General features: G+C 38.4%; 1 long non-coding RNA gene across 2 annotated transcripts in view; it reads right to left on the bottom strand.

The window, feature by feature from the left end:
• Positions 1-482: 482 nt before the first annotated feature.
• Positions 483-18995, bottom strand: part of LOC133258254 (uncharacterized) — a 45004-nt gene continuing 26491 nt past the window's right edge. The window contains exon 4 of one of the 2 annotated variants that reach the window (XR_009739884.1): positions 483-15458. This is a non-coding gene — a long non-coding RNA (uncharacterized LOC133258254). Of the gene's footprint in view, positions 17166-18995 lie in introns of both variants that reach the window. The other variant, XR_009739883.1, reaches the window with a different exon arrangement.

Raw genomic sequence — 18995 nt, 5'->3', positions numbered from 1 at the left:
TGCCACCCCAGCTCCTGACTGCGTCCCCAGCTGCCCGGAGCCCCGGGCCCGGGCCCAGAGCGGTGGCTGAGGCCGCCCTCCCCCGACGCGCCCCATTGTGTGAGCGGGCGGGCCGGCACCGCGCGGAGGCTGGTGCCGGCCCCCTGCGGCTCCCAGCTCCGGAGGGGGCGGGGACGGCCCCGGACGGTCAAGGCCAAGTCTTGCCGCGTCCCGAGAGCGCCCGGCGCGCTCCTGAGGTCCGACTCTGAACTCCAGGCTGGGACATAGGCTGCCGTGCCCGCGTTCTCCGACAGCCAGGTGTTTGGGGACCCCGCTCAGCGGCGCAAGCCTAGCGTCCAGCCTTGCGGGTGTGTGACAGGCGTTTGTCACCGTTCTGGAGGACTCGATTCCAGCAGTCGTTATAAAGCTATTTGGGGAAACTCCGGGTTTTGGTGACTCAGCGCGGTAAGCGCTATTTATAAGTTGATGCGTTAGTAGCAGGGAAATACACTTCGCTCAGATCCGTCCACCCGAGGAGGGAAAAGAGCTCTTGTTTCGAGGCAGCAATTAAGGCTTTACTTTTTCTGAACGAGTAAAAGGGTTGACTTTGAAAAGCCTGTGCTGTGAGAGAAAGCAGACCTCACAAGTACACAGTGTATCTCAAAAAGTAGGAGCGTCTTCCTGGGTAGATGGAGAATTTTAAGGACACTTAACGATGTGTTAGACCTTTTTTGGGGGCGGTGATGTTGCGTGAACCAAGGAGAAACAATTCAGATAAATGACCCAGCAATCCTAGTAGATGGCAGAATATCAGAACTGTTTATTAATTTCAGTATTTGTTAAATACACCATTTGTGGCTGGGCATAAGATAAAGGAAAATGGGATGATGCTGAAAATTCCTGTAGGAAATTCTCTTAACAGGAAGGTGTCTGTTGTATTTATCATCAAAACTCTGGGGCAAATATAAATTACATGTTTGCTACCCAATCTCTCTCTCCTAAGAAAGCACTACAAAAGTGTATACTACAGCCTGGAATGATTGTTCAGTGTAAGTGCTGCACAAACAATTTTATTAGTCACTGCTTGTTTTACAGGTTTTACTTCACGGTTTTATTTTCTTCCCACCTCCACCCCAGTTTGGAAATCCAAGAGGTAGATGCTAAGAGAAAGAGCAGTTGCTAGCCTGGCTTCAGGAAGGCAGGAATTCACACCAAGCTTGCTTGGCCTGAATAGCTTTCTGTAGGTAGCTGACCTGAGGTGCTTCTTAAAAGAAAGAAGACAGTTTCCTGGATGGGCAGAAGTTAGACCAGCTAAGGAAAGAGTTTTCCCAAGCTGAATAAGCAAAGTAGCAGGTACAAAGGCCTGTAGTGAACAACTACAGCCAAGTAAGAATGGGTGGGCTGTGAAAAGGGAGAGAAGGGAGGCTGGACGAAAGGCCAGGTCACACAAGACTTTGTAGTCCAAGCTGGGGAGTTTGGAATGTAGCTTGAGACCTACAAGTTTTTAGCTTTTGGGGGCACGCATACCCTTTTGATGGAAAAGGCAATGGCACCCCACTCCAGCACTCTTGCCTGGAAAATCTCATGGACTGAGGAGACTGGTGGGCCCCAGTCCATGGGGTCGCTAAGAGTCCGACACGACTGAGCAACTTCACTTTCACTTTTCACTTTCATGCATTGGAGAGGAAATGGCAACCCACTCCAGTGTTCTTGCCTGGAGAATCCCAGGGATGGGGGAGCTTTGTGGGCTGCTGTCTATGGGGTCGCACAGAGTTGGATACGACTGAAGCGACTTAGCAGCAGCAGCAGCATACCCTTTTGAGAACCTAGGGAAAGCAATCTGGTCTCTCTCCAGAGTAAAAAGCACCTACAGACCTCAACTACAATTCAGCATACAATCTCAAGTGTTTACTCTGTGTGTAAATGATTGGGCCTCAGGATTTAAACCTACAGAAAAGGGAAAACCATAAAAGGATTTTGTTTTTTTTAATGGAGATGCATGGTCAGGTATGAAAAGAATACAGGTCCTTGAAAAAAATTACACCAGTTGGGGTCCTGGAGACAGGAAGATGGAAAACAAAATAGCCTGTGATCTAAGAATCAACTAGGACCACTGCTGTATACCCAGTGGCAGTGGGGATAGGAGAGGCGTTCAAGAAAGCTAATTTGAAAGAGTTGGTGGAATGGGAAAGTGACTGACAGATCAAGGGATCCCCATTCTGGTTTGGGCTGTGGACTGGGAGAAATGGGCCTCTGGTGCAGGAGGAAGAACTCTGTTTTGCTTCCTTGAAAAGGAATGAAAAGCTGTGGCTGAAAATCCACTGAAAAGGCTGTGTACCCTTCCAGCGAAAAAGCACCTTCCCAAAGATTTGAATTCAGAAGGGACATGAGGGCAGGAGAGGATAAAATCTTGCTTTCCTCTCTTTTTAAAAACTGTGGATAGCCAGAGAAGAAGAAAAGGAGAGATAGATGGAATCAAGCTTTGTTTTTGCCCTGCTCAACCACTAGACCTTCAAAGAAAGAGACATGAGCTAGAATGAATTCCCATAAGGGTGGTATTTGTTTCTCATGGCCCTTCGAAACCACACTTAATCATACACAGTTAGTACCCAGAAGTGCTTAAGATCTCAGTCTGGCTAGGGAAACAACAAAAAGTGAGGGGGAAGGTTTCCCAGTTGTCACAGCTAACCTGAGCTAGAGATTTAATGGAAGCAGGAACTCAGATACAAAACAAACCACCCCCAGAACGTAATGGTTTTAAAAACAACACTTGCTCATGAATATGCAGTTACGGGTAGGGCTCTGTAAGACAGCTTGTTTCTAGTCCACAGGGAGTCAGCTGGGGCAGCTCATAGGCTAAAGGCTTGCATCATCTGAAGGCGTGTTCACTTTCCCATCTAGCAATCCCTGCTCACAGATGGCTAGGATCTTAGCTAGGGCTTTCAGCCAGAACACCTGCACATGGCCACTCCCTGTGGTCTGGGCTTCCTCACAGCATGGCTCTGGGCTCCAAGGGTCCCAAGACAGAGCCAAGTGAAGCTGTAGAACCTAATCCTAGAAGTGCTATCCATCACATTCTGTTCATCTGAGGTGTAGCACTTAAGCCATACAGATTCTAGGAGAATCAGACTCTGCCTTTTACTGGGAAGAGCGTCAAAGAATTTGCCATGTGTTTAAAATCACCACACATTTTAACTTCAGATAAACAGATTTAAACAATACGTTGAATATAAAAACTCTTTAAACATATCAAATATCCTTTTTTGATATTAGAATGGAATATAAAAATCCAAGTATTTCATCATTACAGCAAAGCTAACTGAGAGCCAGTCTGAGTGGGCAATCTCATAATCTTCCCCCCTTTTTCTCCTGCATGACCATTCCCCTCCCCTCCAGGTCAGGCCTCCATATACAGACTCCTGTCTCTGCAAAGCTAGGTAGGACACTCCCAGTGGCTGCACTTTTCAAAGAGATGATCAGGTCCTAAAAGTTTTCCACTGCCTCCTTAAACTGTCCCTGACTGGACATTACTGGCTCATTGGCAAGACCATCAGTGACTTCTCAAAGTTTAAAAGCAAAATGCTATGGAGATTATTCCATTAAGTAATTTTATAATAAATTCATGTTATATAATTAAGACAGAATGACAGTTCTTAAAAAGGGTTATACATTTTTAGATATCAAGATCTTTTTTACTTGGGCTTGTTGATTCATAAAACTCAGTATAATTCTAAAGCGATGGTTGAGGTTTTAGGTATAAGAATCTGCATGTTTCCTTGAAGTGACAGAAAACTTGATTATGACCATACAAAATTGGAATAGCTCTTCTTTCACTTTTACAATGCCTACTGCCTGAACTGCATGACATACTGTTATTTGGTTGGTAAAGGAGCTTAAGAGTTCTCTAAGGAACTGAAAATACCTTTCTCTATTTGATCAAGATAAAATAGTCTTTTCTTATAACCTGGTATCTTTTTAAATTCTCCCAAAGCTGATATTATTACAGTTTATATACCTTTGATGTTCTCATAGAAAACTTCATGACTTAGAGAAGGAATAGTGCTTAGGCTGTTTTAATAATTCATACTCTCCTAAGGGGTGTGCTCTATACATTTAGGTAATTTTGCATAATTATTTATAATTCTATTGGGTCAAAATCACACTGTGAATTCATGATGTACACATTTTAAAATAAGCACATTTAGGTAATGAGCAAATGTACATTTATGATTGCTTTGTGTTATATTTCATAATTTTTGAAGTAGCAAGCACTTTTAAAAAGTAAAATGAATCAATATCTTTGTTTTTAAACTTCCTTATATGGCAATGATAAAAAAAAAATTGACAGTGTTCACATTAAACTAATAGACTTTGTTATCAGGCTCCAAACTGTTCCTAATTCTCAGTGACTTCATAGCTACCATGGAGGCAGCCCAAAGGAGCTTAAGTAAACACTTTAAAATTACGTAATGCAGTTCCAAAGGAGGAACAACCCCAGCCAAACTGTGCCATATAGTTTTACAGATGCAATTTTGCTGTTTGCCAGAATGCTTATTAACCTATCTACAGAATGACTTCATAGCAAAGATAACAAGTAAGGAAGCTGGAAGTGAGCCAGTCTGTTTCTAGGCCTCTTGAATGAAGGCAGGGTTGTGGAAATTATTTCAAAGTAGTTATCCAGAGAATGTTTTTCTTAACCGTATAGACTAAGTATTTCGAAGCATTCTGAAAAGTTCTCTAGTAAAAATGGCACCTTAAGCAATAAATTCAATATGATTTCCATAAATAAAATACAAGTTTTTATTTTACAACATAATACAAGATGTTGCTGGTTGATAGTAATATTGCTCTACTACTACATTAAGAATTGAAGACTACATGTGTCTCTTCCCTCTTGGACCTCCCTCCACTCTACCCCTACCTCCAATCCCAGCCATCTAGGTCATCACAGAGCATTGTTTTGTGGTCAGAATATGGCCTGTACAATTTCTCCTTTCTTGTACTGTGTTGAACTTCCTTTATGCCCAAGAAATAATTAATTGCATATATATTTAATGGGAATGTAAAAAGAAGCAGTATTCTCCATTTCTATAATGGAAAATCAATTTATATACCTATTAAGCTTCTTAAATGATCATAATAAAACTTTCCTGTTTCTAAAAAAAAAAAATACAATCTTTTTATTAAGTAAAATAATTTGGATCCTTTTTTATGTTCTTTTTTCCTCACCTTTCTATGTGTTCAAAATATAATTTATCTTAAATGCTGCCAAAGCCAATAACAAAATATATTTTCTTCAATATCTTGGCAAGGCTCTATAAAGAACTGTAAGTCCCTAAAATGGTAAAGTTATTAATATGAGTGTATGAGCAAAATGCAACTTTATGTAAATTACAGAAAGTCTTTCCATCAGATTGGCAGAGACTGAAAATAAGTGCTAATAACTGTTACTAAGAATGTAATTTACACACCCATCTATTACTATATTACCTTTCTGGAGTCAAAAATGTCTAAATCTTTGATACAGTAGTTTCACTTACAGGAACCAATCCTGAAAAAACAAAAAATCATATGAAATCAAAGATTTATATATGCTTATGACAGTATCTCTAGATGGGAGACCATCTGAATATTCAATAGTAAAGGAGTGATAAACCAAGGTACATCAATCTAATGGCATTTTTGTAACCACTAAAATACTGAATACCACAGAGAAATGCTAATGTTTAATTTAATGTACAGATAAATCTTTTAGGTTATAAAACTATTTCTCCTCAAGGGTTGGGGGAAAATATACCAAAGTATAGTATGTAATTATGGTAATTTTTACCATTTTTTTTTTGCATTTTCTAAAATGAGCATATATTTTAACCATCAGAAAAAAATCATTAAAAGATTTCTTCCCAAATACATAAATCAAATGACACATATTTACATTCTTATAACACTAAGATATTTAATAGTCATACAACAGTTACTTTTTACATGCATCTTTTTATTTTGCATATATATAACAACATCTGCCAGTGAATGATCTCTGTTTCTAAAACTATATCAGATAAGATATAAGCAAATAGAGAGTATTATTTGAAGGGTATAACTTGAGGAGTAATGTTTGGTGGAAAAGTTTATTTGGGGAGAACTTTGGATAGTCAAAATCCATCTGGAAAGCCATAATGGCTGGACCAATTTTATATCATAACTTTTCTAACAATATTTTTTATTTTCAATTGTGGTAAAAAAATACAGTTAAACACATAACGTAAAATTTACCATCTTAACAATTTAAAAATGTACAGTTCAGTAGTATTAAGTGTATTTGCAGTGTTGTATATAATAGTATTTTAAGGATAGTGTTTCTATTGGTTTCATAAAAACAATACATGTTCTTTTATAAATAATTCAAACAATATAGAAAGTTACAGAAAGATTTTTAAATCTCTTCAGATCCCAGACTTTACCATCAGTATTAAGTGATCATCATGGCAGGCATATTTCTATGCACTTATACAAATAAATAATCTTATTTAAGATGAGAATGTGTACACTTTTAAAATATTTTAAATATTAAATTTAAACTTATTTGAATATGGTAGTACTATGATAAACTGAAGGAACTGCTGAACTTCCAGAAAATTTGTTTCTTTGCAACAAGAGATCTTATTTCCTAAAATATCCAGTTTAAAAAATTAAGAGTTTGGAGACTTTTTTATCTGTATGTTTTCAATTTAGAGACACAAGTTGACTGCTGTGAAAAAATGTATTATTTTGGTCATTATTTTAAGTGAAGGTTTTAATGTTTCTGTTTTGTAACTTTAACTTCCTTTGGTCATTTGGTCATGACCTCTATTTTAAAATCCAGTGGTCACAACACACCTCAATTCTTAATTCCTACTTACTAATTTTGATTCATCACTTATCTGCTCTTCAATAAGTAGTTTTGTTCTTTTTCCTACCAGGGATTCATGGATGCTGTATTTGCCTTTCTCAGTCAATTTCCGAATGACACTTATTTAGATATCATAGTTTGGGGTCTTGCTGGCTTTGCCTTAAAACTGCAAACATTTTTGCTTTGAATATTGCTTAGAGGAAGTCTAAGGCCAGCATGATTTCCTCCCTCTTACATGTTACTTAGTTTTCTAGCCTAGAGGTCTGAAGTTCTTCCTTCATTCTTCATTGTTAATAGCTTAACCAGTATATATCTTGATAACGAATATTTATGTCCCTTTTTCTTTGAATATGTTATTCTGCATATTCAGTTCTTTCATAATTTTGTGGAAATTCTCTTCTGTTAATCTTTAAGTGGTTTTTCTGATTCACTTGTTGCATTATGTACTCAGGGAGTGGAATCCAGCTATATTGTGTTGTCTTTGTCTCAGTTGCATACTATCTTCTTTGCAATTACCTTGGTCCACTTTTCTTCTGCATTTTCACTGCAATTCACTATTAAATTCATTTCTCAACTGGAATGTATTGAGTGCCAGCACCAGTGGTAAATGAGATCACATCCCATCCTTAGTATGAAGCAATGGAGCTTTTACTTGAGAATAGGGAAGGGAGAAATAAATATAACAAAATCAGGTAATGATCATAATAAGAAACCCAAGTAAGGAAAGGGAGGGTTGTGGGCAGGAATCATGCATTTTAGATAATGCAGTGAGAGCAGGTCTCTCTGAGATGACACTTGAGAATAAACGTGAATGAAGCAAGGCAGTGAGTGAGCTAGGCAAAGACCTGGGCAATGCAGAGGCAGAGAAGAGCAAGTGCAAAGGCCCCATGGAAACGCAGAGTGTTCAAGACAGAATGATAAGAGCCAGATGAGAAATCAGAAACTGGTGAGAGATGAGATCAGAGAATCACACTAGGTCACAAAAGAGGCTGGAGGCCTGAGAGAGGAGGCTGAATTTTGTTCTGTGACAAGGAGAGGGGGACCATATGTGCTTTAGAGCAGGCATCCCAAACCTCTGGGATCTAATGCCTGATGATCTGAGGTGGAGTTGATGTAGTAATAATAGAAATAAAGTGCACAGTAAATGTAATAAACTTGAATCATCCCCAAACCACCCCTCACCCCTGGTCTGTGGAAAAATCATCTTCCACAAAACTGGTCCCTGACGCCAAAAAAGTTGGGGACCACTGCTTTAGAGGAGGCACTCTGGCCTTTTGCTAAGTATTTCAACAACAGTAAATTGAGCATAAAAAATTGATCAAGTGTTGTCTAACCGAAAAAGGAAAAGGGGAGCACTAAGATAAGAGAGTAATAACTTCAGGAAGTCATCTAGTCCTGGATTAACCGAGGAAGACCTGAAGTTACTAGAACCCAGCTTCCCAGTTGGTGCTAAGGTAAAGAACCCACCTGTCAACACAAGAGACGTTAGAGATGCGGATTTGATCCCTAGGTTGGGAAAAGCCCCTGGAGAAGGACATGGAAACTCAATCCAGTATTCTTGCCTGGAGAATCCCCAAGGACAGAGGAGGCTGGAGGGGGAACAGTCCATAGGGTCGCACAGAGTCAGCCACGACTAAAGCGACTTAGCTCGAGCACGAATGCACAGGAACCAGAAGCAGGGACTCACAGAGCTGGAACCCTGGCCTGGGGTAGGAGGTGTTGCCCACTTACTAGTAGCTCTGAGAGGGTACGCTGAGGCTGCTTCCAGGAGAGTGGAAGATGGCTGAAATTTGGGGCTAACTGCTGCTGTCAGGTGAAGGTCTACAGTGGGCAATGCCGGCAGGTATGGAGAGTCAACGAGGAGGAGCACGTTCTTTTTCTGTCTTCTTACTTTTAGTCTTTTATCTAATGCCTCTTACAGACTATAGCAAGAATTCAGCTGAAAAAAGTAAAAATGTAGCTTGCAGAGGCCCAGCCACAGCAGCACAAAGCAGAGTAGGGAAGGGTTTATTGCTAAAAGTTAACAGTCTAATAAATAGAACAGAGAGAAATTCAGGATGACCTCTAGGTTTCTGTCTTGAGCAACTGGATGAAAATAACGCCATTTATTGACATGGGGAAAACTCAGGGAGAAGTAAACTGAGAGGAAAAAGAAAATCAATGTTTGGGTATGTTATTGCCAATTTACTATGTAAATACAAACAAATGCAAAATTTATCATTTTCCCCAAATCTATTTCCTTTAGCCAGACTATTCAGATCTCTCATTCATTAATCTTTGTATTCCTTTGCTTTTGTTTTTTAATTTCTTCAGTTTTTGACTGGAGGATAATTGCTTTACAATGTTATGTTGGTTTCTGCTGTATAACATGAATCAGCTGTTAAGTATACATACATCCCCTCCCTCTTGAGCCTCCCTCCCACCCCCACCCCCATACCCTCCACCCCCATGCACCCCTCATCACAGAGCACCAAGCTAATATTTCCCACAAGCTACCTATTCTACACATGGTAGTTATATATGTCAAGGCTACTCTCAATTCATCCCACCCTCTCCTTCCCCACCCCGTGTCCACAAGCCCATTCTCTACCTCTAACATGTTTGTTTTGAATGAATTAATTTTGAGGTCCTTATTAGATATATGAGTGGAGTTCCTGGGAAGGGAGTTGGATATGAGTTTGGAGCTCAACAAAGGTATTAAGGATAGAATACAAATTTAAGGAGTCCTAAAAAAACAGACAAACAACATTTTAAAACCAGAAAAACTGAATAAGATGACTCAGGGAGGGGCAGGGAATGAAAATTGATAAAGAAAAAAAGAGGGGTGAGGAATATGCATGCCTGGGAGTCCCAAACATTTGGGAAGAAGAACATGATCTGGCAAGAAGGTGATTGGTGATCTCAACAAGAGCAGTTTAGGTGGAGCTATGGACACAATAATCTAATTAGAATGGATTGAAGAGATTATATACAGTGAGGAAGTGGAAACTGCAAGTACAAACAACCTTTTAAAAGTCTACTATAAGGCACAGCAGAAAAAAATGGGCTCCTACTCACCATGAAAGCAGAGGGGGATATGAGATCTAGGGTGATAGTATTTTTAGAAGGGGAAGTAGTATAGTATGTTTGGAAGTGGTGGTTTAGTCGCTAAATTGTGTCTGACTCTTGGACCTGCCAGGCTCCTCTGTCCATGGGATTTCCCAGGCAGGAATACTGGAATGCGTTGCCATTTCCTTCTCCAGGGCATCTTCCTGACAAGGATCGAACCTGTGTCTCCTGCATTGCAGGTGGATTCTTTACCGCGGAGCCACCAGGGAAGTACTGATTGGAATAATCAAATAGAGAGAGAGAAACTGAGGATGCAGAAAATGGAGGGGATAGTCACGGGACACAATCCTTGACTGTGTAAGAACGGGTGGGCTTCAGGACACTAGTGGAGGGGCTTGCCTTACTTAAGAGCAGGGCTCGCTAACCCTTTACAGAAGACAGTTTATTTGAGTACAGATGAAGGCAGGTCGATAGGTACAGTGTGGGAAAGATGAGTTTATCTTGTGAGAGCATCTATTTATCAATAAAATCAGAGTTTGAAGTGAGGAGCAGGGAAATGTGGGAGACGTAGGAGAGAGGAGAGGAGGCACCATCATCTTGATGAACTGACTAGAGGATGTGCTCCAGCTGCCAGTCTGTTTTTGGTGATTCTGATTTCCAACCATGCTTATTTCATTTCTTGCTGTTCCAAATTTATTTATTTTGAAATGACAGTATTACTTTGGCCTTCACTGGCTTAGGTAGCAGACATTTTCTTTTTCTTGCTACTTCTGGTAATGCTTTTAAAGGAGTTTTTATTGTTCTTTCTTTTGCACAAACTGTTTTGTCAGGTATTTGGGGAGGAAGATTTTGTGATCTGCCTTCACTCCCCCATCTTTATCCGAAAGTCTAGAATGTTTTTAAGTAGACTGCACTTCATGTTTTTTCAATTCACCCTATATATAGTAATGTGACATAAGAAATCATAGTAATATTATATATTGTATTATTATAATAGCCACTGTTTACTGAATGCCTGTGTGCCATGTACTATACTGGGCATTTACATACATGATTTCTAAACCATAACAACCCTACAAGGTAGGTATTGTTGCCAGTTATTTCCACAAGAAACCTTTTTTACTGGTGGTGTCAGATCACAGAATCTTACTTAAAACTCATAGCTAGCCAGTATAAACAAGGTAAGAACCAATTTTTCTCCCTTTGTGTCTGTAAAAAATTAGCACTTAAGAGGCTGTTCTTTTTGAAGTACAAAATAATACTTTGCAAAAGCGCACCACACAAACTAAGGGAGATTTTATGGACAGCTTTTTGACACCAGACTATATCATTAATCTCTTGGTGGGAGAGTTGCTAACTGACAGATTCAAGGAACTTGGTAAATCAATTGAGGTGTCCCTTCTCTAACCATATCATCAGCAAACATACTGAGAGCCTGCTATGTTGAAATAACTAGTAAATTATACTAAACCACTATAATTTTACAAGTTATAGGATATGTATCAGTGTTTGTTTTGGAAACTCCATTATTTGGATTTAAGTAATATCAAACTTTTCTTCTGGCAACAATATTTATACTCATGTGATGATACTGAAAACATATCACTGGGACATAAACATATCTATGCCAAGTAATAGGTTTCTTTTTCTGATTATAAAAGTAGTACAAGTAAAGAAAAATTTGAAATTATGTTTAAAGAAAAAATATTTTTCTTTATTTTAGGAAAATATAGATAAAATAACCAATAATTCCTTTATTTAAAGGTAACTGACTTACAGTTGACATATTTCCACGAAGTTTTTTAAGCATATGAAGTTTAAACTTTTTTCCTCAGTCGCTGACTTTTTTCATAAAAATTTATCAGAAATGCTTCCTCAAGTCATTTAAAACTCTTAAAATTTTCAATGGCTGCATAAAGATCCTTATGTGGAGTAGGGTTTCGTTAGGTGGTCACTTACACTATTTTCCTTACTTATAAACAATGTTGCTGTGAACTTTTTATGCATAAATATATTTTAGCATTTCAGATTATATCTTAAATTAAGATCAATTCTTAGAAATAGACTACATGGCCAACATTTTTAGGCTTCTTCATCTATAAAAATTTTGCTGTTAAAAAAAAATCTCTTAATTCTCTACATACATATATATTGAAAATAAGCCTGAGGGAAAAATGTATGAGGCCTACCTTTTAAAATCGAGATTAATATTTAAATTTAGGCTCAGTGTTTTTGTTTTGCTTTGTTTTTAATATCTTACCTTTAAGGAAAAATCCACTCTTCAAAATATTATTTACTTCTTTTCATCAGGTTTAAAATTTACACAATTTGAGATAGGAGTTTAAATATTTACTTTTTTCAGCCTAATGCTTCTATTTTTCAAGGTATTACCATTTCTTTTTTCCTATTTCCAAATATGTTCTCCCAGCAGTGTTGCCTCCAGACTCATCAGTTCAGTCTCACATTTGACATTGACATTGACATTGACAAGTTGCTCAGTCATGTCCGACTCTTTGCGACCCTATTGACTATAGCCTACCAGGCTCCTCTGTCCATGGGATTCTCCAGGCAAGAACACTGGAGTGGGTTGCCATTTCCTTCTCCAGGGGATCTTCCTGACCCAGGGATTGAACCAGGGTCTCCTGCATGTACACCACTAATTCATGGTATAAGTGTACACATGCATCTGTGGATAAAAACCTAAATAAAATTACAGATCATGGTCATTCTCAAATCTAGCAAATTTGGCACAAGAGTTTAAGAGTACCAAAATTAATATTATAAAACAGTTCAAAGGTATTAGACTGAAATGCAGAGCTATAAATGGGGCACATTCACCCAATTCTAAAATTAATTTACAGTGGTGAAGGAATCACAAAATTTGGAAAAACCTCCAGAAGAAATCAAAGTAAATAAGGAGTACTACTTTTTAGTACTACCATTTATTAATTCACTTGACTAATTAAAGATGTTCAATACTTACTGAACATCTTTTATATGTCAAACAGTTGCTAGGAGGGAGCAAAAAGATACAGGCCTGCCTTCCTGGAAGATATATCCTAGTGGAAGAGACAGGCAAAAGCAAATGAACAAATAAGTAAAGGTCGTAAGTTGTAATCTAGTCACTTCTGTTACTCAGTATTATTCCTGTAAGACAAAGAGGTGATCTGAGTTTCTACCCCCCAAAATTTTTAAAGCAGTACTAAGTTAAAAAACTGAAGATTTAGAATTATTAAGAAATGGATCTCTACAGATATTTTATGACTCTTGTTTATGATTCATCTTATTTAAAATATTTTAGATATTTTATGACTCATTCCCTTGTACCCTACACACTCCCTTGCCAAAAGTATCTAGTCTGACTCTACCTCAGTTGTAGCATATTACAGTAGAAGGTGTGTGTATGTGCTCAGTCACTTAGTTGTGTCTGACTCTTTGTGACCCCATGGACTGTAGCCTGCAAGGTTTCTCTGTCCATGGAATTTTCTAGGCAAGAATACTGGAGTGGGCTGCCATTTCCTTCTCCAGGGGAATCTTCCCAACTCAGGGATCAAACCCACGTCTCCTGCATCGGCAGGTGGATTCTTTACCACTGAGCCACCTTTAAAAATGTGCCAAATTTGGGGAGCAAGGAAACCCAGGTTTTAGCAAGTAGCAATGCTGATACTGAGATCTTTGGTAAGATGTTTAATTTTCTGGTGTCAGTTTCCTTTGCAAAATGATGAATTTTGACTAAATGATGGCTAAAATCCCTTTTGGCTTTAAAATTCATTGTCTATGCATCTGTCCTTAAAACCTTTCTTCTGTTATGCTCCTGTTTATACTGGGGATAGGGGAGGAAATAGCATGAAGAATACAGAGGTTGGAAAGAATAAGATTGATTCCTGTTTGATAGCAATAAAGAATCTATCTATAGTTTATAATGATCATTTCCCCATGTTATTTAATTTTTTAAAAACATGTTTATAACATCTGCACGACATTCCAACAAATGGATATACCAAAATTTATTTATGTATGCCTTCGTTTTAAAAATTGTTTTCCTAATTTCTGCAATTATCTAAAGATATTTAAAATCCATACTTTACTGGTACTCAAGAGTATGGCCGGCTCTCACTCTGTCTTGTTCCTTTTGCAGAAAATAAAGTTACTGTGATTCCTTCTCATCTACTCCAGCCTATACATGGCTTTCTCTTAACATAAAAACTCCACTTCAGACAACGATCTACAGCCTGTCCTTTCTCCTTTCTAAAACAGCATCACCCCTGAGTGAAGGCCGTATTTCTGCAGCTCTCCCAAAGAAAAAGAATGTGAATTAAAGCCAATTCTGTGCCTGCATCAAGTCTGGATAATGTGTATTTTTAGTTTTAATGAAAGCTTAGATCCATGAGATTAAAATCCCTACCAGCAGACAAACAGGTAAAGATTCATTTTTGTCAGCTATAACAAAAACATGATTTAGCACTAAGTCACATATGACTTAGTTAACTCTGGCAAAAGTTAACTGTGACTTGGGTGATTGGCCATAATCCTGAACTTGTTAAAGCATTAATTGTTATGTTGAAACATTAGAATGTAAGTATACAATTTGAAGTAAAACTTAAATTTTTAGCTGCTAAATTCAGCAAACAACTGCACAATCTGCTATTTAGGGTTGCTTTTTTTTAATAATATGGTATATATTATTTCAATAAATGTCAAATTCTGCACTGCTTTGATACTTCATCCACAGAGTAAAGGAATCAGAGAGGTGACAAAGTGCTTTATAATTACTCCAAAAAATATCCTGAGTTAGTTAAAAATCTTTCCAATTTCATAGTTTTTGTTTGGGAAAAGAGTAGAACCTCTGTTGTACCTCTTGGATTGTGAATTGCTGCAAGTTAAACATCTTTTTTATAATTTTAAGTTACTTTTAAGCACCTATATAGTATCAGTTTGGAATCTGAAAGAATACTCACATTAACAATTATTTCTACCAATAGCTATGGACATTGTAGTTACAGATAGTAGAATTTTAGTGAAGGGATCTTTGGGGTCATATAATCCAGCTCTCATCTTACAAATAAGGAAAATGAAGCCCAGAAAAGTTTTTATAATTTGTAACAGTAAGCTTGGCAAGCAGAGGGGAAGAAGGCTCCTAACACACTCTTCTGGCCTAATGCATGCCAGAGGGTAACAGGTTATAAGAAAGTCTGTAGTTAGCTACAGTTGAACAACTCTAGGAAAAAGACCTGCTTTGGTTCCTAAATACACATTTTCCCCTTAAGATTCTTACTGGATGATCCATTCCACCTTAATTTATTACCACAAACACAAAAGGGAAGTGTCTTTACACAAATTAATGCGCCTACAAAATAAAACCCAAGAGAGAAGCTGGAGTTAGTTTGGCAGAGCTACAGTGTTACACAATGTCTGGGGAGGACCTTTATACATATCCATATGTATACATACTGTAGCCTCTTAATTGTGCTTAAGGAAATGGCACTGACATACATTGTGGGTGTAAACGTTGCCCGCAGGAGTTGTACATCACACATGGACACTGCAAATATAAGTTTTGTATATTGAATTAATTAAGGAAGGCTAATTGCCAAAACAGATCATCAACACCAAAATATATCATGGCTCAAGGACATTTCTTGCTAAAATAAACAAGCACTACAGTAATTACTTTTCAAGGTCTTTCCATACCGTCGCTTTCAGAATCAAAGTTCCAAGGTCACCCTAAGGGTCTTTTCTCTTTCAGCCTGTAGGAAAGTGAGTTTTTTAGGGGAGAGTCTTCCCAGGTGACACCAGTGGTAAAGAATCTGCCTGCCAGTGCAGGAGATACAGGAGACGTGCGTTCAATCCCTGGGTCGGGAAGATCCCCTGGAGTAGGAGGTGGCAACCCACTCTAGTATTCTTGCCTGGAAAATTCCATGGACAAGGAGCCTGGAAGGCTACAGTACATGGGGTTGCAAAGAGTTGGACCGTGACTAAAGCACACATGCGTGCGCAAGCACACACACACGCTCCAAGTAGACCATGACTAAAGCACACATGCGTGCGCAAGCACGCACCCGCACACACACACACACACACACTCCAAGTAGTACATGTTAACTTCCATTCTCATTCTATTGGCTGTAACTTAAGTCACATGTCCACAGCTAACTGCAAGGGAGGCTGGAGATAGACTTATGTGTATGGCCCAGAAGTGAGAGCATGGATTTTGATACTAGTTAACAGTCACTGCCCACTTGGGTGCTCACTCTCTCCACATATATACATACACAAATTCTAAAGTCGTCACCAAAATTAAATTAACTCATATAATTATGCTTCAAATAGAATAAGTTAGTAGTGGAAGAAAAGGCCTTCTACTTAAGAATTAGATTCATCTCTACCCTTTCCCTCCTTCAGTTCAGTTCAGTCGCTCAGTTGTGTCCAACTCTTTGCGACCCCATAGACTGCAGTACGCCAGGCCTCCCTGTCCATCACCAACTCCTGGAGTTCACTCAAACTCATGTCAGTGATGCCATCCAACCATCTCATCCTCTGACATCCCCTTCTCCTCCGGCCTTCAATCTTTCCTAGCATCAGGGTCTTTTCCAATGAGTCAGTACTTCCCATCAGGTGGCCAAAGTATTGAAGTTTCAGCTTCAATATCAGTCCTTCCAAAGAATATTCAGGACTGATTTCCTTTAGGATGGACTGGTTGGATCTCCTTGCTGTCCAAGGGACTCTCAAGAGTCTTCTCCAACACCACAGTTCAAAAGCATCAATTCTTCAGCGCTCAGCTTTCTTCACAGTCCAACTCTCACATCCATACATGACTACTGGAAAAACCATAGCCTTGACTAGACAGGCCTTGGTTGGCAAAGTAATGCCTCTGCTTTTGAATATGCTATCTAGGTTGGTCATAACTTTCCTTCCAAGGAGCAAGCGTCTTTTAATTTCATGGCTGCAGTCACCATCTGCAGTGATTTTGGAGCCCCCCAAAATAAAGTCTGTCACTGTTTGCACTGTTTCCCCATCTGTTTGCCATGAAGTGATGGGACCAGATGCCATGATCTTCGTTTTCTGAATATTGAGTATTAAGTCAACTTTTTCACTCTCCTCTTTCAGTTTCATCAAGAGGCTCTTTAGTTTTTCTTCACTTTCTGCCATAAGGGTGGTGTCATTTGCATATCTGAGGTTATTGATGTTTCTCCCAGCAATCTTGATTCCAGCTTGTGCTTCATCCAGCCAGCATTTCTCATGATGTACTCTGCATAGAAGTTAAATAAGCAGGGTGACAATATACAGCTTTGATGTACTCCTTTTCCTATTTGGAACCAGTCTGTTGTTCCATGTCCAGTTCTAACTGTTGCTTCCTGACCTGCATACAGGTTTCTCAAGAGGCAGGTCCCTCCTTCAGGCAGAACTAATTGTTAATTAATGCATAACAACAGTCAACTGAAATCTCAAAATGAGGGAAAAAAGCAAATGTTTGCAAGAATTACCTTTTTTATACATCTATATGTATCAAGACATATATATGTATGAGATATAGAAGGAGGTTGGCTTGGTTTCGTTATCCCATCACCTACTCAAATTCAGGACTAAGACTTACAACTGGGCTGTTTGTTTTAAAGGCACAAAGCCATCAAGTTCCCTTTTAATTATGAATAAATGATGTCTGAAGATATTCAGCTTTTTTTACACAACACAGATAGTAATTCTATAAATAGTAAATTTAGTGTGTTTTTTTTTTTTTTTTTTGAGTAAGTTGCCATTTTAATCCTCAAAACTGTTCCCAGTTAGTTTTTCACAGAAGCACTGCCTGGCTGCACTTCTGAAATCATAAACAGGAAGTATGATATGTAAATGTCAGTAAAACTAAAACTCAATCCTATGGTTTGATATTTTTCTTCCTCTCATATTACCACGTTAATGTCTGATTTTATGTGTATTGTACTTAGACCAATTACATGAAAGCAAACAGTAATTCATTACCTGATCAGTTTTATTTGGCAACCTAACTGTTTTGGGGGGCATGGAAAAAACACGTGGAATAACCTAAATGTTGTTCATTTTCATGGAGGAGGGAATGGAAATGACCGGAAAACTGCTGTTGATTTTGCATTGTTAGAAACTGCTTTCATGCATAGGTTGCACAACTTTATTGTTGCCAGAAGACAGTGTAGATGGAGGAGGAGGCCAGAGAGTGAATGAGTCTTTAAATACTTGAAAACCTATTACAGAAAGCATTTTTACAGTGTGCACCATCTTATTCCGATCTTCAGTAACTCCTTGAATGTGTTTCCCTACATTAATTCTGTTGTGAGACAACTAAGGAGTTGTTTAAGTAGTGCAAAAATTCAGGATATTATCTCTGACTTCCCTATGAAGAAACTATGGTTCTTTCTATAGTTAGTATTTTCTATGTAACACTATTTCAGTGTGTCTGCTACCTGAACTTTTCTATGGAAATTCCAAGAAAAAGATTAAAATTGACCAGTCCATTTTGTGTATTACCTTAAATATTTCTGGAGAAATGTTACCAACATATAAATGCTGCTGTAAGTCTAAAATGTTTTTCTTTAGGAAACCATTCCTGACCTTGTTCTTAAACCGAACACTGAAGGAATGAATTTACTCAAAGTCACACAATATATGAGAGAGAAAAAAAAAAAAACCAGAACCTATGTATCTAAACTTCCTTTCAAGGCAGATCACACAGACCTAGAGAATATGTTTCACAAGGAGGCAGCCTGCCTACCTACTGAGGGTCTACCTTTCTGCAGCACACGAGGCCCTGCTGAATTGCACATATGGTATTTGACACTTGAGGCATTATCTTCTAGTTGAAAATACAACATACATAGAATAGATACAGGAATATGTGAAATGTAACATAATAAGAATACACTAATCAAGTACAAGCTACAAATAATTGCTATGGTGATGTGGAAAAAGAAGTAACTTAAAACTAGATGGCTAATGGACAGAAGTTTAGTGGAATCAGAAAATCTTACACAGATGTTTTGAAAGTGCTGATGGGTTTGGATTCCCAGAGAGAAAAAATAACCATTCATTTACTCATCAAATACCATAT

This window comes from Bos javanicus, chromosome 12 (assembly GCF_032452875.1).
Source record: "Bos javanicus breed banteng chromosome 12, ARS-OSU_banteng_1.0, whole genome shotgun sequence".
Taxonomy (NCBI): Eukaryota; Metazoa; Chordata; class Mammalia; order Artiodactyla; family Bovidae; genus Bos; species Bos javanicus.
Note: the sequence above shows the minus strand (reverse complement) of the source record. Positions and strands in the feature narration are given on the sequence as shown.